A 19528-nucleotide genomic window follows, 5' to 3' on the forward strand; every position below is an offset into this window, starting at 1 on the left:
ACCACACTGTTTGCAATTCAACAGCATTCCCAGACGACATTACTGTGAATAGGACAATCATTTTTTTAATTTTAATCAACATTCAATAGCAATTTTGGGCATTCTTATGCATCGATCATCATTCAAAAGGGAAAATATACTTTCATTTGCGGTTACCTTCGAGTCATTGACGCCATATTGAATGCCATTGGAGAAAATACACAAACATTACAGTGCAGAAACCATTCATTAATATTTTTACCACACTGTATGCAATTCAACAGCATTCCTGGACGACAATAATGTGAGTAGGACAATCACTAAAGCGCTTGTACGAACAACTGAGTGGTTTTGTATTCAATATGCAAGTATCGCTTTTCAATTGAAAACCTGTTTTGCCTGACTTTACAATGTCAGTAAATTTTGTTCAGTTCATTCGCTTCGTGAACGTCTTTTGGCCGCTAACAAAATGGGTAAAATTTCCGCACAGCCCCATACTATTGTAAAACAAATCTGTTTTCCCAATGGCGATGTATTGTTTTATTCATTGTTTTCTCTATTCAAGAACTGAATGCATAATGAAGTATGGGGCTGTGCGGAAATTTTACCACAAAATGCCACAAAGAATCCAAATACCACTCGAACAAAATCGTACTTTCAATGCGCAAAAAAGTGGCCAAAGAGGACTCGCTAGGCGCTAATGTTGATTATTTACAACTTTAAATGCAACTATCAACCAGAAAATACAAGAAAAAGTTCGTGTCATAGGTACTTTAAAGGGTAACTGACGGCAAAATTTCCCCCTTTTTTTGTCCCTATAAATTCCTCTTTGGTTAAAGAATCCTAGATGAGCAAATAAACGATATATTGGAAAAACCAACTTTTCTACCGATCTTTTTTTGACGCTTAATCAACGGCCATTTTGAAAACGTTCCGATCAAGGTCGCGTGAAATGATATGCCCTCGATGTCCAGCTGCTACCGAACAGAAAAAGAAAAGATTTTATTCCATTTTGGTAAAAGCCACCATTTAGAGACTTAAATACAAAGTGAAGAACAACATACTCTTCTCTAAAAAGGTTGAATTATCGAAACGCGACGGATCGCGTATCCGTATTCAGAGCCACAGATCAATTGCATGCCATGCCAAACAGCGGTAAAAAAAATTATATTATTTTTTTGCTCTTGACCATTATCGAGTCTGTTACTTAAAGAAATATTTTTTAGTCCAAGCCGAAAAGCATTTAACTTAAGATTTTGTCCGGTGTACATTACTTTGACCACAGGCCCATCGGTTCTGGAGAGAGCGTGACATAAGCACAATGTGTTGTCACGAATTTCGTTATCTTTTTTTAACGGAGACCAGCGAGCAGCACAAAGAAAGACTTTTTGGTATTGTAACTTTTTGTCTATTTTTTCCGACGCGTTTCGTCTCTAGCTGAGACTTCTACAGGGACGATTACAACTAATATTAAACAGCATATGTAGCACATACGTGTCCCTAAGTATGACTTCTAAGGTCTTGTCATAAGCGCCATACTCGAGCGTTGTTCCGCATTTGCCACCGGAAAACATGATGAAAAAAATCATGTCTGAAATGTTTGAAATGTTACTCGTTTCAAAAAAGTACTAGTGTCAGCCGAGTGAACAGTAAATTACTCAGGCGCGCTTATCGTAAACAAAGCAAGCCGACAGCCTGAGAGAGGCGTGAAAAGCATCATTCACAGAGTGGCCATGTTTATTTGAAAACGGTAATTGAACAATGCCGATTGTATTGTCCAGCTTAAAAGGGAAATTTCCCTCACAGAGGCGTGTTTGACCTGTGAACTATCGAGAGCGAGGTTTAAATCAAGTAAATACGGCAAACACACACACAACCCACAATTTCTCCAGTCGCTCTGACGAAGGGCTAACGCTCGAGGTGTCAGCTTGGAAACTATTGATGGTGGCCAGTTTACGTTATCAACCCAGTTAATAAGACTAAAAGACCATATAAAAGTCAAATTGACCATATAAATAATGAAAAGTTAATCATATAAAAAGTCGAACTGATCATATAAGATGTCGCATTATTTGACAGTGCTCATTCAGATAATATACCTGTAGGCAGATTACATTTACAACTGGATAAGACATTTTGTTAAGAAGTGATCAGTCATATTATGCATTTGGTTAAAGTTTGGAATAACAAATTTCTTAAAGTCTGGGCTGCACTGCTAAGGTGAAATATTTATACAGACAGCAATCTTTATGTACCAGGCCTTATTATTACCCCTAAATTCATTAGGGTAAAAAGAAAAATAATAAGTCGTAGTGTAACATTTATATGTACAAATGAATTTGGCAAAGACTATGAAAATAGTCTTAAACAGATAGTTGTGTTGAGTATAGGTTTCACTGTTTTTATTGAGTTTCTTGAGAGTTGCATTAATGAGATTGATTTTGGTCTTGTGATAGGCATCATAAAACTTCCCCCCACTCCTTATCCACTTTAGCGCAAGAAATTATTATTCTTTAAAATGAGAAGTGATCTGGTAACTAAAACATACTAGAAGAAAAAAATCCAAACCTTGTGACCTCATAAAAATAACTAAAAATAACTGTGTTTTTCTAGCGAGGACGAGCCGAGCGTGGGTCGAACCAGAAACGTGCGAAGCGTGGAAGGACTTAGCTACACAGCAGTGCTTACAAGGAGTTGAGGTAATCAAATGTTACTTATTACTAATGTTGTACAGACGCAAAATATGTGACTCCCAAGAGGATCAAGAGTGGGCTATGGTTTCATGATTCCTATCATTTACACACAGTTATTTTTAGTTACCATATCACTTCTCATTTTAACGAATAATAACCAAACCAGAATGCTATCAGTCAAACATGGCTACGGACCTTTTCATGTTATATTTAAACCAGGCTTTTAATTTTCTACTCTAGATGTAAGATTGTGGAAAGTAATTGTTATTTCTGTCAAGACTAAGTCGGGGAATTTGAGAGAGCAGGTGTGTTTGTGAGTTGTCTATTCTGTTTGATTTGTTTTTTTTTTAAACATCTCTCCCTTGCTAAGGTGTGTTTGACTTGTGAACATCACGGGACATGAGAACAATGAACTCTTCATTGCCTGGGCATTTAGCAAATTAAGGGTTTAAAGTTTCCGTGTGGTATGAATAACACGTCATAACACCTCAACCAGTCTCCGGACAAATTTCAAGTTCGTCCAATAATCATTAAGATAATCAGTTTGTACGTCTGCCATCATGATATTTCTCGCTCTAACTTAAATTTTAAGCGAGCTGAATAATAGTTTTTTCAACTAAATCTTTTGTTGTTAATTATGAGAAAATACGCATTCGTGGAAAGACGAACTATTGCGTGAAGTTACATTCATTAGCGACAAAAAAAAAATCAAGTTCAATAACAATTTTTGCATTTTAATCAGCATTCCATAACAATTTTGGACATTCGTATGCGTCAATCGTCATACAAACGAGAAAATATATTTTCATTTCCACTAACCTTCGAGTCACTAACGTCATCTTAAATGCCAAGGGAGACAATACACAAACATTATAATGCAGAAATCATTCATTAATATTTTTACCACACTGTTTGCAAGTCAACAGCATTCCTGGACGGCATTAGTGTGAATGGGACAATAATTAAAGGGCTTGCACGAACAATTGAGTAGTTTTTGCATTCAATATGCAAGTATCGATTTTCAACAGAAAATCTGTTTAGCCTAACTTTATAATGTCAATAAATTTTGTTCAGTTCATTCGCTTCGTGAACGTCTTCTGGCTGCTAACAAAATGCCACAAAGAAGCCAAATACCACTCGAACAAAATCGTACTTTCAATGCGCAAAAAAGTGGCCAAAGAGGTCTCGCTAGGCGCTAAGGTTGATTATTTTTAACTTTTTATGTAACTATCAAACGGAAAATGCAAAAAAGAGTTCGTGTCATAGGTACTTTAAAGGGTAACCGACGGTAAATTTTCTTCCTTTTCATTTGTCCCTTTAAATTCCTCTCAGATTAAAGAACCCTAAACGAGCAAATAAACGATATATTGTGCAAAACCAAATTTTTTACTGATTTTTTTTGACGCTTAATCAATGGCCATTTTGAAAACGTTTCGATCAAGGTCGCGTGATGTGATACGTTGTACGTGTGTAAGGCAGTGAAAAGGTTATGTTAAGACGTGAATGTAACAACTTCGCCCTCGATGTCCAGCTGCTACCGAACAGAAAAAGAAAAGATTTTGGTACAAGCCACCACTTAGAGACTATGAAATACGAAGTGAGAAATAAAACGCTTTCTCTAAAAAGGTTGAATTATCGAAACGCGGCGGATCCCCCGTCTGTATTCAGAGCTACAGGTAAATTGCATGCCATGTGCCACGCCAAACAGCAGTTAAAAAAAGTATATATTATTTTTTCCTCTTGACCATTACCGAGTCTGTTACTTAAAGAAACATTTTTTAAGTCCAAGCCGAGAAGCAATTAACTTAATATTTTGTCTGGTGTATATTACTGTGACCTCAAGCCCATCGGTTCTGGAGTGAGCGTGACATAAGCGCAAGGTGTTGTCACGAATTTCGGGAGGTTTTGATCCGGTTTCGTGGACGGAACTCTTTTTCCACGTCCCGGAAATGTAATAGATTGGTTCTTTCTTTATCTTTTTTTAACGGAGACCAGCGAGCAGCACAAAGAAAGACTTTTTGATATTGCAACTTTTTGTCTATTTTTTCCGACGCGTTTCGTCTCTAGCTGAGACTTCTGCAGGGACGATGAAACTAACATTGAACAGCAAATAAAGCACATTCGTGTCCCTAAGTATGATACAAGCGATACGAACGCTTTCAAACGTGTATAACGTTCAAAAGTGCTTTAAAAAGTGAATCCGTCTAATGCACCTCCACCAGCATGTATGTTTATATTTTCACAGTCTGCGACTGAAAATAAGCTTCGGATGGTGTGTGCGTATAATTATGTTAGTTACGATATCACTTCTCATCTTAAAGGATGATAACCAATCCAAAATGCCGCTCAGTCACAGATAGCTACAAAACTTCTCAGAGTCTTCTGTTATATACAGAATTGTAGTCTCGCAGTTCGTCCAATAATCATTGAGATAATCAGTTTGTGCGTATATCGATTTACAGTCGGTTGACAGTCGACTGACTGTCGGTCGACTGTCGAGCGGTACTCGGTCGACAGTCGGTCTATATATCGGTCGATATGTATGTCGGCTTTTAGTTCACCGATACCAGTCATACCTCGCCGACAATTCACCGAGTATCGGTCGATAGCTGACCGACACTCGGTCAATGGTCGACACTTAGTCCTTAGTCCTTAGTCAGATACTTGATCGGTGTAATGCTCAATAGTTAGTCAAAACTCGGTCGGTAGTCGGAAGATAGCCGGTCGATATATCGACCGACTATATCTATTGGGCTTGTTTTCCGTTCAAGAATTTTTGAGAAAGCATCGTTCAAACGGGAAATTCTTACCAAGGGATGGAGAGGGAAATTCTCCTCGATTTTCCACTCTAATTTCTAATTAAGCGTTTCTGTATATATTTCAAACTCAGGAAGGAACGGCAAGGGGTGATCATCCTACCTGTATTATAGACACAGGCCCTTAATTCAGCTAATTACACTCCATAGAGGTGGGTACAAATTTAAAATCTTCGTTATTATATTTAAAATTTATATACAGTTTATTATATAGATACTGATGAAATACCAGGTTTTTTTCTTTTACTAAAAAAATCATATCTTCATCGCACGCAGTGAAGATACTATTTTTATCTTTCACGTGTGAGGATTTTGGTGTCGCCATCTTCACTAACATGATTAGCCAATTACAAGAGAGCTTCCCGCTCAAGCGCACGGCCGCTTCTTTTGAAATTTCATTCACAAAATGGCTTCGAGGTGCGAAGACCGTAATTTTGACTTTCGGGCACAGAAAATATAAGTATTATTGTCTTTATTTCTCCTTTATAACTTTATATCCGAGTTTTATAACATTTTTGTGACGGGCATTTTGCGATAGCTGACCACTTTAATTGCACTATTCTGCTTTTTCGAAAATGGATAAAAAACAAAAGCTGTCTTTTATGAAGGTATTTCATCAGTATCTATAAAATAAACAGAACATTACAGGGCCGCTTGGGGATACGAAATTTTATCTTCGAGTGCTGAAAGTATCTCTGAGGAGTGAGCTTCGCTCACTCGTCAGAGATACTTTCAGCACGAGATGATAAAATTCGTATCCCCAAGCGGCCATGTAATATCCTCAATTTATTACATGATTTCTTCAAATTGAAATAAACATGGCATATTATTTATTAAGAATACAATAGATCTTCAGAACAGTTTAAAACGGTTGAAAGTGAAGTCATAAGTCACCGTGTAAGTAACGTATACTAACCACTTGTCAAACACGGCACAATAATCATTCGCTGATGCAGTTTCAAGTTATTATTAACTTTTGACGTCTTTGAAAGTGTTGCTCACTATGGTGATACAACAAGAAATACTAGCAAACCGTTTTTCGGCTTTAAAAAAGGTTGCCCAGATATTTGGTGCATTAAGGACGGGGTGGACCATTAAGAATCAAGGCAGAAAACATATCAGTCATATGCTAAGCTATCCAAAATATAATCCCAAAGGTAGACTGGAACATGAGTGAGATACACTTAAGTATTTTTAACCATTCATAAAGTAACCTGTAGTGCGTAAAAACCTAAAATACTTGGAGAGAACTTTCGTTACTTAGATTCATGTACTAAAAATTGTTTACCCCTCCTCTCTCTTTCTTCCTGTGGTCCACCCCTAAGCATCTGATATATATCTATTATCAAAGACTGTGCGATTGTTACCTCGTGTCACTCTGTAAATTTGGCAATCATATGTGGCGTCAAAACCTAAGTGACAACAATCGCGATTAAAGAAGGAAAAATAAAACAAGAAACTACAAAAACGCGCGGAACACACAAAGCTGGCGCCTTACCGCATTTTCCCTTAAATAAAAATTGAACTGCTAACTACAGAACACGTAATATAAGGGTAAAAGAATCGTCATTTCTTCGTTAATTTTAATCTCAGCGCTCTATGTTCCTCTATGAATTAGAGCCAATCAAAGACGCGCCTTCAGTAAATAACCCACTCGCGAATCTTACACCCAATACATCTAATGGATTTCTACTCGAACTTACTTTTGGGTATAAAACCCCACCTAAAGGAAGGAGCTTCTTTTCTTCTTCTAATCTATTTGACTGAACTCTGTATTCGTTTATAACCGCCCTACAGCGCAGCTTAATAGATTTAGCGGAGACCATACCCAATCTTTGCCGTTCTGCCTCGACCACTCTTTTGTATCTCTCGCTATCTATTATGCATAATTCGCAAACGCCAACATAATCCCTTAAACTTTTGCAAGGGATGCCAAATTGCCTCATGGCTTCTGTTAACGAGAAATTTTTCTCGAACAGAACTGCCTGATATCTCCGTTGGATCCCTTGCAAATTGGATCCTGTAATTAATCCTGAATAGAACGACAAAACTAAATATCAGTATAAACAGATGTTTTTTATTTTAAAAAAAAGAACAATTGTTTTGTGAGGTCTATCATCTTACAACCGTACGAACAAGAAATAAATAGGTGTGATGTTGATCGTGTCTAATCGGTGAAAAAGAAGCTAAAATTTTTAAATACAAGTAAAAGCATGGGCGGTGTCGTGAGAATTATCCCGTATTGCGTTTCACCGCTGCAATAAACAAAAAGTTTCCACTCATTTTGGAAATAGTTGCTAAAATAGATGATACAGTCCCTTTAATTTCCCGCGGCCACCTTATTCGATCAAAATAAAAGGCCATAGATAAAGTCAAATCGATAATTAATGGAGGTGGGGAAGGGTGGTTTTGTTATTTCATGATTGGCCATTTTCGTGGTATTTGAATTGTGTTTAGGTGGTGGGTAGCAAGTCAGCATGTGCCCAAATACCCTGACGACATGCTGTCGATCGACCTGTTTCTAAGAACGACATAACCTTCTTATAATTTAACATTGAAATCTAGTACAACCTTTAAAACCAAATTGTTTTTATTTAGCGGAATATCCACGTCGTGTGTTCAGAAAATAACCTATATAATATAGTATGAGGTGATAGGAGATATAGATAGAGTGTTACCCACTGCAGCTTTAATCTACTTGGCTTTAGTTCAAATTTTCAGGTAGTCTGAATATAGATAATAGAGGGGAAAGGTTATAAAGGCCAGCAAACATAAAGGAACAAACAAAGATTTCAAGGTTTATGTAAGAAGATCCATGACCGTGCACAATCTTTTGTTTTTCGCTCGTACACTTTGCATAAGTTACGCAACCGAAACGTTTCTATTGGTCAGTTTCTCAGTCAGTAATAAACAAAATTTTTTTTTTGTGCACCGTCAACACCGAAAGTCCGAACAAAAAAACATAACAAAGAACTTTGTCGGGTTTCATAACCATTCCCCTCTATTACATATGGTCTGAAGTGTCGACCGTCTTCTCGCGCGCAACCTCCAGGAGGCTCTCAGTGGGGTTAACCGTTAGCCGTAAACTGACCAAAAAATTGGCAAATTTTAACCGTTAGCCGTAAAAAATGTTAACCGTAAAAAATTTTAGCCACGAAAGTGAAAGTCTTTTAAGATTTAAAGATCTCTTTTCAAGCCTTTTTTGTGTCTTGTCTTGTGGCTTGGTAGTACGGGAATAGGTGGGAGACTTAGGTAGTAAGTTATGTTAGTCTACAATTGGTCCTAAGACCTTAAATATGTGTGACAGAAACGAAAAAATTTTTAACTTTTCAACCGTCGTTGTGCCGTTGCGCACGTTCCGTATCCAGGTGCTATTTTGTAGTTCGCCCCATCCAAACAAATCTTATTTTATTCATAAAGGGAGCCACGCTTCTGTTAGACGCGCGTTACGCGCAATACACTTCTTTGCCAACACTGGGTCAGAATGAGCGCCGGGACTGGCCGAGCGTAATCCAGGTAGCTCAAGGGGCATGCTGTTTCGCGCGGCCTCGATCTTTGTTGTTACTGTAGGAGATGCAGAGCCAAAAAAACTTCACAAATTCATTAAATTTGTCTGTTGAAAACCTTTCTTCTTACCATGATGGATCGAGGTGATCATTTCTATCAGTGTGGGAATATGAAAATGACCGTAGACATCCCGAAAGGTACAAAATTTGGATCATGTGTACTAAAGGCACCCGCGGTCGAGTGTCGAGCGATACCAGCGATCGACACTCGACCGACTTATCGATCGAGTGTGGTTGACACTCGATCGACCTGTCAATCGACACTCGGTCGACATGTCAGTCGACAGTAGGTCGATATTAGCGGTGATCACTTGGTAGACATATCCATCGCTACCTAATGGTCGGCTGTCGGCAGCATGTCGGTCGTCTGCCGATGATATATCGGTGTAGTCAATCATTTTCAGTCTCAGCAGTATCCCTCCTAAAACGGCAGCTATCTTGTCTAATACACCGTCAGCTAGCTAGTGCTAGGTCGAGTGAGCAATTTCGTAGATTTCCTGCAAGAACAAAAGTTACTTTGAACAGGGTGGTACAGGGTTATTCGAGGCCCCTGATTTGAGGGGGAAAAAGCTCGTGATTCGTGAAAAGAGTTCAATTTTTAGTCGCGATTCGTGAATGGATAGCCTCACCTGGGGCCCGTTTCTCGAAACTCCCGAAACTTTCTGGGTCTATTTCGGGTGCTGTAATTTTCCTACGTATCTCAAAGACGAAGACGTTCCCAGGAATGAAATTTTGCAACAAGTTTGCCCTTTCTTATCTTGAAATCATAGTAAAAGGTCCGCTTTCTAGAATAAGCGGATCGCAGTTTTTGAAATGGCTTTTCGGGCCCGGAAAGTTTACGGGACTTTCGAGAAAGATCCGTGAACTTCATGTTTTGCGAACTGTGATTTGTGAATCATTAGTAAATTTTCGTGAAAACTGAGAATCTAATAGTAACTCATGATCAATAAACTGTTTTTATATAAGTACTGAGACTTACTCCCGAAATGAGAGTGGTGAAAATTATCGTTCAGTTTAAAGTCACAGCCAATAAGCGACGCGAACGATGAAATTCCACAGTGAAAAAACATGGTTCGCGGCGTCTGATTGGACGGACGATGATTAGTGATCGTACGTACGGGGAAATTACGTCATTCGCGGCGCGAAAACTGGAAAGCTGCGTTCAGTTTCAATTGAAGCCGGAAAGATTTGTGGATGTCGTTTTGGTTGACAATTTCATCGCAGAACAAGACACAAAGAGATTTGAAACTTTTGCACACAAAGAAATTTGGGTTTAGTAACTAAGTTCATGTGGTAAATTGACCACGGTACAAGAATTCGAGAGCTGACGTTTTGAGCGTTTGCCCTAGCCTTCGTCAGAGCGAATTAGGGAATTATGGGTCGTTAGCGGTATATATACTGAACGAAACAAAGAATGAAATATACATTGATTGCCAAATTTTAAGCGACGACTATCTTTATAAAGATGAATAATTACTATGGTTTTATTTAGTCGAGCTGTCATTCAAGGTTGGAGTTTTTTCATTACATTAACACAGTTAATTGATTAGTGATCAAAGCTCGCACTAGAGGGATCTCGCTCAGCTACCGCCGAATCGTTGAAACTGAGGCCCTCAGTGGATGTCAGTAATAATTTGAACTGGACTTCACAAAGGACAGGTTGGATAAGTCCTATTAGACATACATCCCGGACAAATTAAATATGTAACACTGATTTAGTGCATTATAATAATTATCCTGGATAGATCTCCTAAAATTTTAACTGATATACCTAAGCGATTAAGGGAAGTTCAGCTCATTTAAAAATTTATTGAAAATTTATTTGTTTCTATCATTTCCTCAGAACGGGCACCTCGTGAAAGCTTTTTTTTCTCAAATGTGGGGTGGTGACGGTTGTGGGGGGGGTGTTATTGGCAATTCCTAGATCCTTAGCTTCTCTTTATCAATTAAACGCCTAAAGAGTTTCTTTATTATTTTTCGGTGTAAAAGCTTTCTGTAGGAAAGAAAGGAAGAAGTCCGCCTTCTTCCTTGAATCGTTTGGACTGCGCCCTGAGTGCAGGGCGCAGTCCAAACGATTCAAGGAAGAAGGCAGGACAGTTTGGCAACGTAGCTCGATCTTTGACCGATGACTTTCCTCAACGCTCCCTCTCCGTGGAAACAACCTTGTTGAACTTATTTCTGTCCAAGATTTTTAGCTCACAAATTCCGATGAATCCCCTCAGCGCATTTCTGGCCCCTCCATATTTCTCCATAGCTTTGGCAAGGGAACACTTTCTCTGTTTCGTTATCTTCAGAACTCCTTCATAACGGGCGTGAATTCCTTCCAGATCCAGGCCTGTCACTTTAAGGCGTAACAGAAAGTATCGATGAAGTTGTGGATCTAATTAAGTTCTTTCCAGGCCAATAACTTCCGTTTATGTTGTGTACTTCGAATATCGCAATCGAATGCAGTACAGTGCAGTTTACTGTAACTATCACGTAATCCTATGAGTTACACTTTTGGCTACATTACGTAACGTGGTTGGAGGGTTATCACTCGATAACCCCCGTCTGCGTCGATCTTTGTCCTTCGATTATTTCCGTCGAAAAGAAGGAAAGCCAGCGGAAAAAATCCAGCTCGAGAGGATCTACTTTTCATTATTATTTTGGAGTCCAGTGATAGTGACATTAAAAAGTAAGTCGTAAATACTGTTCCGGAAAATACAAAAAAGTAAAAAAAATATGTTGTCAACGTCTTTAATAATAATGATAACTTTATTTAAGTCTCAAATCGTTCTAGCCGAACACGAGTGCTCTACTAATTGGGGAGAATGTAAATCAAAGAGTGGGAAACCGGAGCACCCAGAGAAAAACCTCTCGGAGCAGAGTTGAGAACCAACAAACTCGATTTGTGTTTCAGCCATAAATCAAAGAGGGGACTGAAAAACTCAGTCCGTCCAGTACAGACCTCGAACTCGGTTAGTAAGAGGTATCTAACAGTCGAGTGTGGTGAACTGATCATAGTAATGTCTAAAATCTGGAAAAAAAGCTGGAAAAATTCCCCTAAAGTTAGTAGAAATGGTTAAGTTTTGGAGTTATATCTTTTAAAATTGCAAAGTTATAACTTGGCAAAGTCGGAATTTTTTTTTCGGGGTGGGGGGGAAGTTTGTGCACCCCAGCACACACACGTCAAGAGCCACGTCAAGTAAAACTTTCTCTCAAACCTGGCCATTAATTATTTCTACTAACTTTTAGGCGTTCTTTCTAGCAATGTCGATAGATTTTCGCTACCTGATCAAAGTCAAAAGTTGAAAAAAAAATCCTGGAAAGGTCTTTTAGATTAAATCACGAAATTACTCGGAAGAGTGGACAGACTTGACAGGTCAATAACCATTTGGAGCAGAAGGAGATCACTGCGGTCACCTCGATAGATGGAAGACTTCGTTTAGATGTACTTAGATTTGCCAATCGATATATAAGAATATCAGAAATATGCGTGGAACGTTTGGTCCAGTCTGTCATATCCTATTTCCGTATTTTAATTGTATAATCCCAACAAATGCCGGACTGGTTGCTGGAAACGCGTATTTAGTCACTATCCAACTTTATCAGAACACGGGACGATTCAGAACTGCAAATTAGAACTTTTAAGACTGTCGTCACTGAAAACGGATGTCAGAAACAAATGTGACGTGAAAATGGACTGAAACTCTCAAACAAAAAAGATAAACAAGTAACTCAAAACTTCATTAAACTAAGACCATATGACAGTGTTAATCTTGGGCAGATTGTTTTAAAACAATGGAAATGCCTAAGAACTGCGTTTTGAGTCTCCAAATTTACAGGGGACGGGAGCAGGAGTGAAAAAGGCAGGAGTCGGCAGATAAACGATAAAGGTACGGGAAGAGGGAGGTTCTGACTCCCCTATCCCCCCCTCCCCCCACTAAATCAGTAAAAAAATACTAAATACCGACTTGCTTTGCAGATTTTATATTTAACAATTACATTATGAGCTCGAAATTTCTATCGCGTGATAGCTGATGAGCACGCGGCCCGAATCAGCTATCGCGCATAGGAACAAATTTACAGGGGACGGAAGCAGGACTGAAAAAGGCGGGGGTCGGGAGATAAACGATAAAGGTACGGGAAAGGGAGGTTCTAACCCGCCTATCCCCCCTCCCCCCACTAAATCACTAAAAAATCACTAAATACCGACTTGCTTTGCAGATTTTATATTTGACAATTACATTATGAGCTCGAGATTTCTATCGCATGATAGCTGATGAGTGCGCGGCCCGAATCAGCTATCGCGCATAGGAACCGAGAGCGAATAATCTAACTGTTTTAGTATAAACTAGTTGTTCAAAACTAAACAAGTAAATCATCTAAGTTCTTCCCGCAGACAATTTGAAAGCTCAAAGAAGCAGCCGCCATTTTGTCGACAAACGCTACTCACTTCCCAGCAAGTAGCATGGCCAATCAGAGACCGGCATTCGTAATAGAACGCTACTAGATTTATACTAAATAAGAGTAGTTAGTGTCAAATATCGTAAACATGCACAGTTATGGTGTATTACCGGCCGCGTCCGGAAATTCTATTACATTTTGTCCGAAACAAGGAACAATACGCACGCAGAACGTTTGCAATATATTAAAAAATAAAGTGTGCGCTCTTTTAGCTTCTTGTCACTAATTTGCACTATCATCAGTCATTGGTATGATCGGTTCACCACACTCGACTACTAGATACCTCTTTCTAACTGAGTTCGAGGTCTGTACAGGACGGACTGAGTTTTTCAGTCCCCTCTTTGATTTATGGCTGAAACACAAAGCGCGCAAGGCCATAAGGGGAAAAAACGAGGATCCGTAACTTACAAAACGGACCGGCAAGACGAGGTTTGTAAGACTAAGAGATACAGTAATTAACTATTAAGATAAAAAGGTATAAAGGTTGAAAACTAATAAAAGTCAGCCGAGCGTCGGTAGAGTATCGGCCGAGAGTCGACAGTCTATCGGCCGACGAGCCGTAACGATAAGGATGCTGCCGACCGACACATGAGTCGGTCGCCACTCGACCGACTATCGACCCTTGTCGAACGAGTGTCGACCATGTGTCGATCGACCTATGGACCGATTGTCTATCGACACTCGACCGACAAGTCGATCGCGTGTCAACCCCATTCAATCGATATGTCGGTCGAGTGTCGATCGCTGGTATCGATCGCCACTCGACCGCGGGTGCCTTTAGTACACATGATCCAGCGTGACAGCAGAATTATGCAAATTGATCTGTTGAGCAAACTCCGACCGTTTATAATGGTAGCTTCCTAAATCTTAGATTTTAACCATCTAAATATGAAAAGATAGTAGGGAAGAGCTTTTAGAACACACTGATTGATTCTCTGAACGTTTCATACGGCTAAATTCTGGCAAATAATTCTGTCTCGTGACAAAAAAGGTGAACAAAACGTATTGAATATCATAATGATTAGCGTTCGGTCAACGTGTTAATGAGAAACTTTTTTGAAAACAAAATTGGTGTATGTTCTTTTATATTTTACTTTAGAGAGCTCAAGCTGTTCAAACCTGTATGAACATTTCATAACCAAACTACAGGATTTTATTGAGTGTAAGGGGCGATAACAGCATCACCACTACGGGCAGTCCCTCCTTCTCGGCGAAGTCTGTGGCGCAGGTTGAAAAAATTAAGGAAGAAAAATTTTACGTTGGTTTTTTTTTAGCTCGGACTTTAGCGCGACGGACTTCACCCAAAAGGAGGCACTGCTTGTGTACTAGTGACTCAGTCATGTAATTCAATTGTGTACTTTTCCCATCTAAATAAGGCAGCGATAACGTAATATTTTGTTTGGAATTATCAAGCCTGGTTCTTCCAGGCTATCAGTCGTGTTTGCGCTTGGTAGAAGGAGAGAAATACAGGACTTCAGATCAGCGAGAGGAAATGTCCAAGATCCAGTGCAAGGTTTCGATACGTGTAATGAGAGCATCGCCGACGCTGTACGAAAGCCCCAGAACTACATATTTGGAATCCCAAAGAGATTGAAGGAAAAGTGCACCCTTACTGAAAAATCTGAGTTTGTTAAAAAATCTGGAGAATCTTTCCAGCTGGTGTGCGATGCTATGGCGCTAGGAGATGGTAAAGCGCTATTCAAGCGATCGTAGTTCATGAGCTCAAGTGTAAGACAGCTTTCGTTCGGTGTTGGCCTTCAAGCCCCTCTCGTCGCCTATCGGAAAGATCCCTTTGAAAATCCTGAGTATTTATGCTAATAGGTTCTCAGTCAACGCAACTATACACCTACAGCGGCCCTTTGAAAACCTTTTTGATAAAAATATGAAGAAGGCACTGAGCACAAACGAAGAGTGAGGGGCCCAGAGTGCCTATGGAAAAAATCCCGCGGCACACAATCCGTGTGGAACAGATTCAGCTGAACCTCTTCTTGGAGTTCACAGTGAGGTCATATTACCATCAAGACGTGGCGTAAGGTGTGACGAATGCTTGTGCATATTATAAAATACCATCATTAGACTTTGACTATTCGTGGTATGTCTCACCTCTGTGTTAGAATAATTGAGCTTGATTATGACCGTGTGTATAAAGGTTGATCAGCTATTGCATTAAAATGGTTAATGGTTCTGCTTGTTATAACGTGAATTTCCGTCTCATATACCGTTCGTTTCATAAGGCACTTGCACCTTAAACCTTAAAAGCGGTGAGGAGTTTGTCATGCCTATCGTGGTGCGCACAGTAACCATGTGTACCATCATTAATAATACATTGCAAAGAAATTGAATTTCAACCGGTAAGTAAATCCACCATGTGGAGAGTACTAGAGGTTCATGAGGCCACACAGAGGAAATCATTGCGGAGTCTAGAAAATACTATAGCTGAGGGTGCGGATGGTGTTAAAGATTTTTTTCCGAATTATAGATGAACTAGAACGCATAGGAGCAGAGCTTTTGTACCGCGTCGGTAATGCTGTCAATGCACGCTTTGAAACCTTGCACTGGATTTTGGACATTTCCTCTCGCTGGTCTGAAGTCCTTTATTTCTCTCCTCCCATCAAGCGCAAACACGGCTGGTAGATAGCCTAGAGGAACTAGGCTAGAATTCCGAACAAAATATCGCGTTATCGCTGCCTTATTTAAAAGAGAAAAAGTACACAACTGAATTACGTGACTGAGTCACTGGTCACGGTGAATTTCAGTATGTGCTGTTGTAGATTACGTGCAGTCCCTCCTTTTGGGTGTAGTCCGTCGCGCTAAAAAACGAGCTAAAAGAAAAAAAAACCAAGGTTTTAGCGCCACTGGGAGTTCTTAGAGTAAGAAACTGACCTAATTTTTTTTTTCCTTGATATTTTTCGACCTGCGCCACAGACTTCGCCGAAAAGGAGACTGTGATCGTCCAGAATGATCGATCTGATGATCGTGTTATCGTCGGTTACACTTAATAAAATTCTGTAGTTTGGTTCTGAAATGTTCTGTCAGGTTTGAAGAGCTTGAGCTTTCTAAATTCAAATATAAAAAGAGTAGAAACCAATTTTTTTTTCAAAAAAGTTCCTCATTAACACGTTAACCGAACGCTAATCAATATGATATTCAATACGTTTTGTTCACCTTTTTTGTCGCGAGACAGAATCATTTCCCAGAATTTGGCTGTTTAAAACGTTTAGAGAATCAATCGGTGTGTTCTAAACGCTCTTCCCCACTATCCTTTCATTTTTAAATGGTCAAAATCTAAGATTTAGGAAGCTACATATATATACGGTCGGAGTTTGCTCAAAAGACTAATTTACATAATTCTGCTAACACGCTGGCAAAATCACCAAAAGTTTGAAGTCACTTGGGCGTAGGAAATTAATAACTGCAAGATATTTTTACATTTTTATGCTTTCGACCATCTTATTAGAAGAAATCAACCGGAGTTCAAAGAGAACTCTGTATTAGAGGTTTAAAAAAACCTAGGTTTTGACGCTATACCAAGCTTACTGAAGTGAAGTTTTTGAAGGACTTTAAGTTCTAAGATGCACATTCATCCTATATGGAGTCAGAGTCTTCTATTTCTGCATTTTATTGAGATACAACATTTGAACCTCGAGAATGAAATGTTTTAGTTTTAATAACTAAGTGCTGTGACTTGGCATCCAAACAGAAAGCAGATTCAAAACGTACATCTTTATTCTAACAGAAATAAGAGATGAGTCAAGTTAAGTTAGTTGTGTAATCACTCTCCGTACCATGACGTCATGCACAATTGATAGAGCCACTGCGCATATGCGATGATGTATTTATTTAAACGAGAATATCATGACAAATGAACTTGTTTCCTCATATACATCAACCGCTGTTTAATTTCACTTAAGAGCTAACGTCAGCATGCATCAGACAAACAGCGGCAAGTCACCAAAACTTTACTTTCCCTCCTACTTTCATATTTTATAGCCCAACATGTTCTAATAATTTTGGTGTGGTTTTTTATAAAAGTTTATTTTAGTTTTCGAGAAATGATTTTTTTCGTTCGACCGCTCAAATATGTAAATTTTCACCGTGAATATTACCCGAGTTGTGTGACCTCATGTAACGAATATACTAGACCTACGGTATTCCCGTCAACATAATCCTTTGTTTTATCATCTAAACTTAATTCCCTGTCATTATTGAAGCTGGCAAAGAAATGTTTTTTTTTTGGTGAATATTTTTGTCCGACATACTTTTCCTATGTCGAAAAGTAGCGTCAAAACAAAGACAGTTTTAAAAATGATCGATATGACAGAATCTACTGAGCTTCAAGCTTTTAAAAGACAAAAGGATGATTATAAAGTTACTGTAAAAAATTCCTTGTGTATTTGTGTTGTTCTATCTTGAGACGAGCTCAAAGTCCGGCAAAATTTACTTGATAGCGACTATGAAGTATACATGGTGCGCCTACTTGTCACAACCGTTAACTGGCATAGATCACTACAATTTGTAAAAGAAAAGTCTATTAACATAACACTCTCACCTTGTTTATTTCTGAGAATTGAAAAGTTTTAAGCCGCCTGTAACAGAAATAAAACTGAATGCAATCTTTTGTCGCCTTTAATTTCCAGTTATCATCAAATGCGCAATAATTTGTTTCTTCGTGCTTGTTGTTAATGCCATGCAGGTTCGTAATCCCATTCATTTAGAATATCTTGTAGGGAGTTACAACAGAAATTATTAAGTCTTTGAAAACTTGGAAGAGTTTTGACATTTCATAAAATTGTAATCAAAGAGCCGTGAAAGTACCATGTCAGACTTGAAGTTAACTCAAACTGTTTTCTGGCAAAGAAAATTGTGTATCATTAAAGTAGAGTTCAGGTTTGAAAAAAATAGGTTTTAACGCTAATCCAAGCTTACTGAAGTGAATTTCGTGATGGAGTTTAAGTTCTCTGATGCACATTCATCCCATGGCGTTTTAATGACATACAACATTTGAACCTCGAGAGGGAAATATTTTAGTTATAATTACTAAGTACTGGGACTTGGCATCCAAACAGAAAGCAGATTCAAAGCGTACATCTTTATTCTAATGTAAAGTAGAGATGAGATTTTACTGTCTCAAGTTAATTTAGTTAACTCAATTTAGACAACTCAAAAAACACGTCTGTTCTAGATGTAAGATTGAAGAAAGTAATTGTCATTTCTGTCAATATTAAGTCAGGCAACTTTGAAGAGTATTGTTCAGGGTGACCATGTTTATTTCGAAACGAAAATCGAAGAATCCTAGGTGTATTGTCCAGACTAGAAGGGAAATTTCCCTTACTAAGGTGTGTTTGACTTGTAAAATATCACGCCACATTTCTCGAGAACAATGAACTCTTCATTCCATGGGTATTTAGCGCATTAAGGGTTCTAAAATTTTTGTGTGGTATGAATAAAAAAGTCATAACACTTCAACCAGTCTCCGAATAAACTTCGAGTCGCAGTGTTGCATTTCGTTCAGTAATCATTAAGATAATCAGTTTGTGCGTCTGCCATTATGATATTTCTCGCTCTAACTTGAATTTCAAGATAGGTAAGCTCTAAGAAACTCCAACCCTTGTTAGACTTGGCACAACACTCAATTTCTGATCACTGCTGTCACTAACAAGATTTGACCTTTGGCATTTGACGTTTGTCAGTCATCATCTTACGTACAGAGAATGCAAAGCTGCTTTTAGCATAAATAAAAATGCAATCTTTTGTACCCTTCAATTTCCTGTTTTCATGAAATGCACAATAATTTGTTTCTTCGTTCTTCTTATTCATGCCATGCAAGTTCATAATCTCATTCATTTAGGATATCTTATAGGAAATATTCAGTCTTTAGCAACTTGAAAGAGTTTCAAAATTTGACAAACATGGAAATCGAAATACCGTGAAAGTATCATATCAGACGTGAAATTAATTCAAACTGTTTGCTTGCAAAGAAAACGTGAAATTTTTTCAAACTGTTTGCTGGCAAAGAAAATTCTGTATC

The 19528-nt window shown here is 38.6% G+C and overlaps 1 pseudogene across 1 annotated transcript in view; it reads left to right on the top strand.

Annotated features, from left to right (window-relative positions):
• Window positions 1-19528, top strand: part of LOC149038001 (uncharacterized) — a 33459-nt pseudogene that overhangs the window by 7922 nt on the left and 6009 nt on the right. Inside the window, exons 3-4 of the transcript XR_016180890.1 lie at window positions 2593-2678; window positions 5563-5640. The product of XR_016180890.1 is annotated as an uncharacterized LOC149038001 (transcript). The remainder of the gene's footprint in view (window positions 1-2592; window positions 2679-5562; window positions 5641-19528) is intronic.

Source organism: Pocillopora damicornis, chromosome 11 (assembly GCF_964200805.1).
Source record: "Pocillopora damicornis chromosome 11, jaPocDami1.2, whole genome shotgun sequence".
In the NCBI taxonomy this organism is placed as follows: Eukaryota; Metazoa; Cnidaria; class Anthozoa; order Scleractinia; family Pocilloporidae; genus Pocillopora; species Pocillopora damicornis.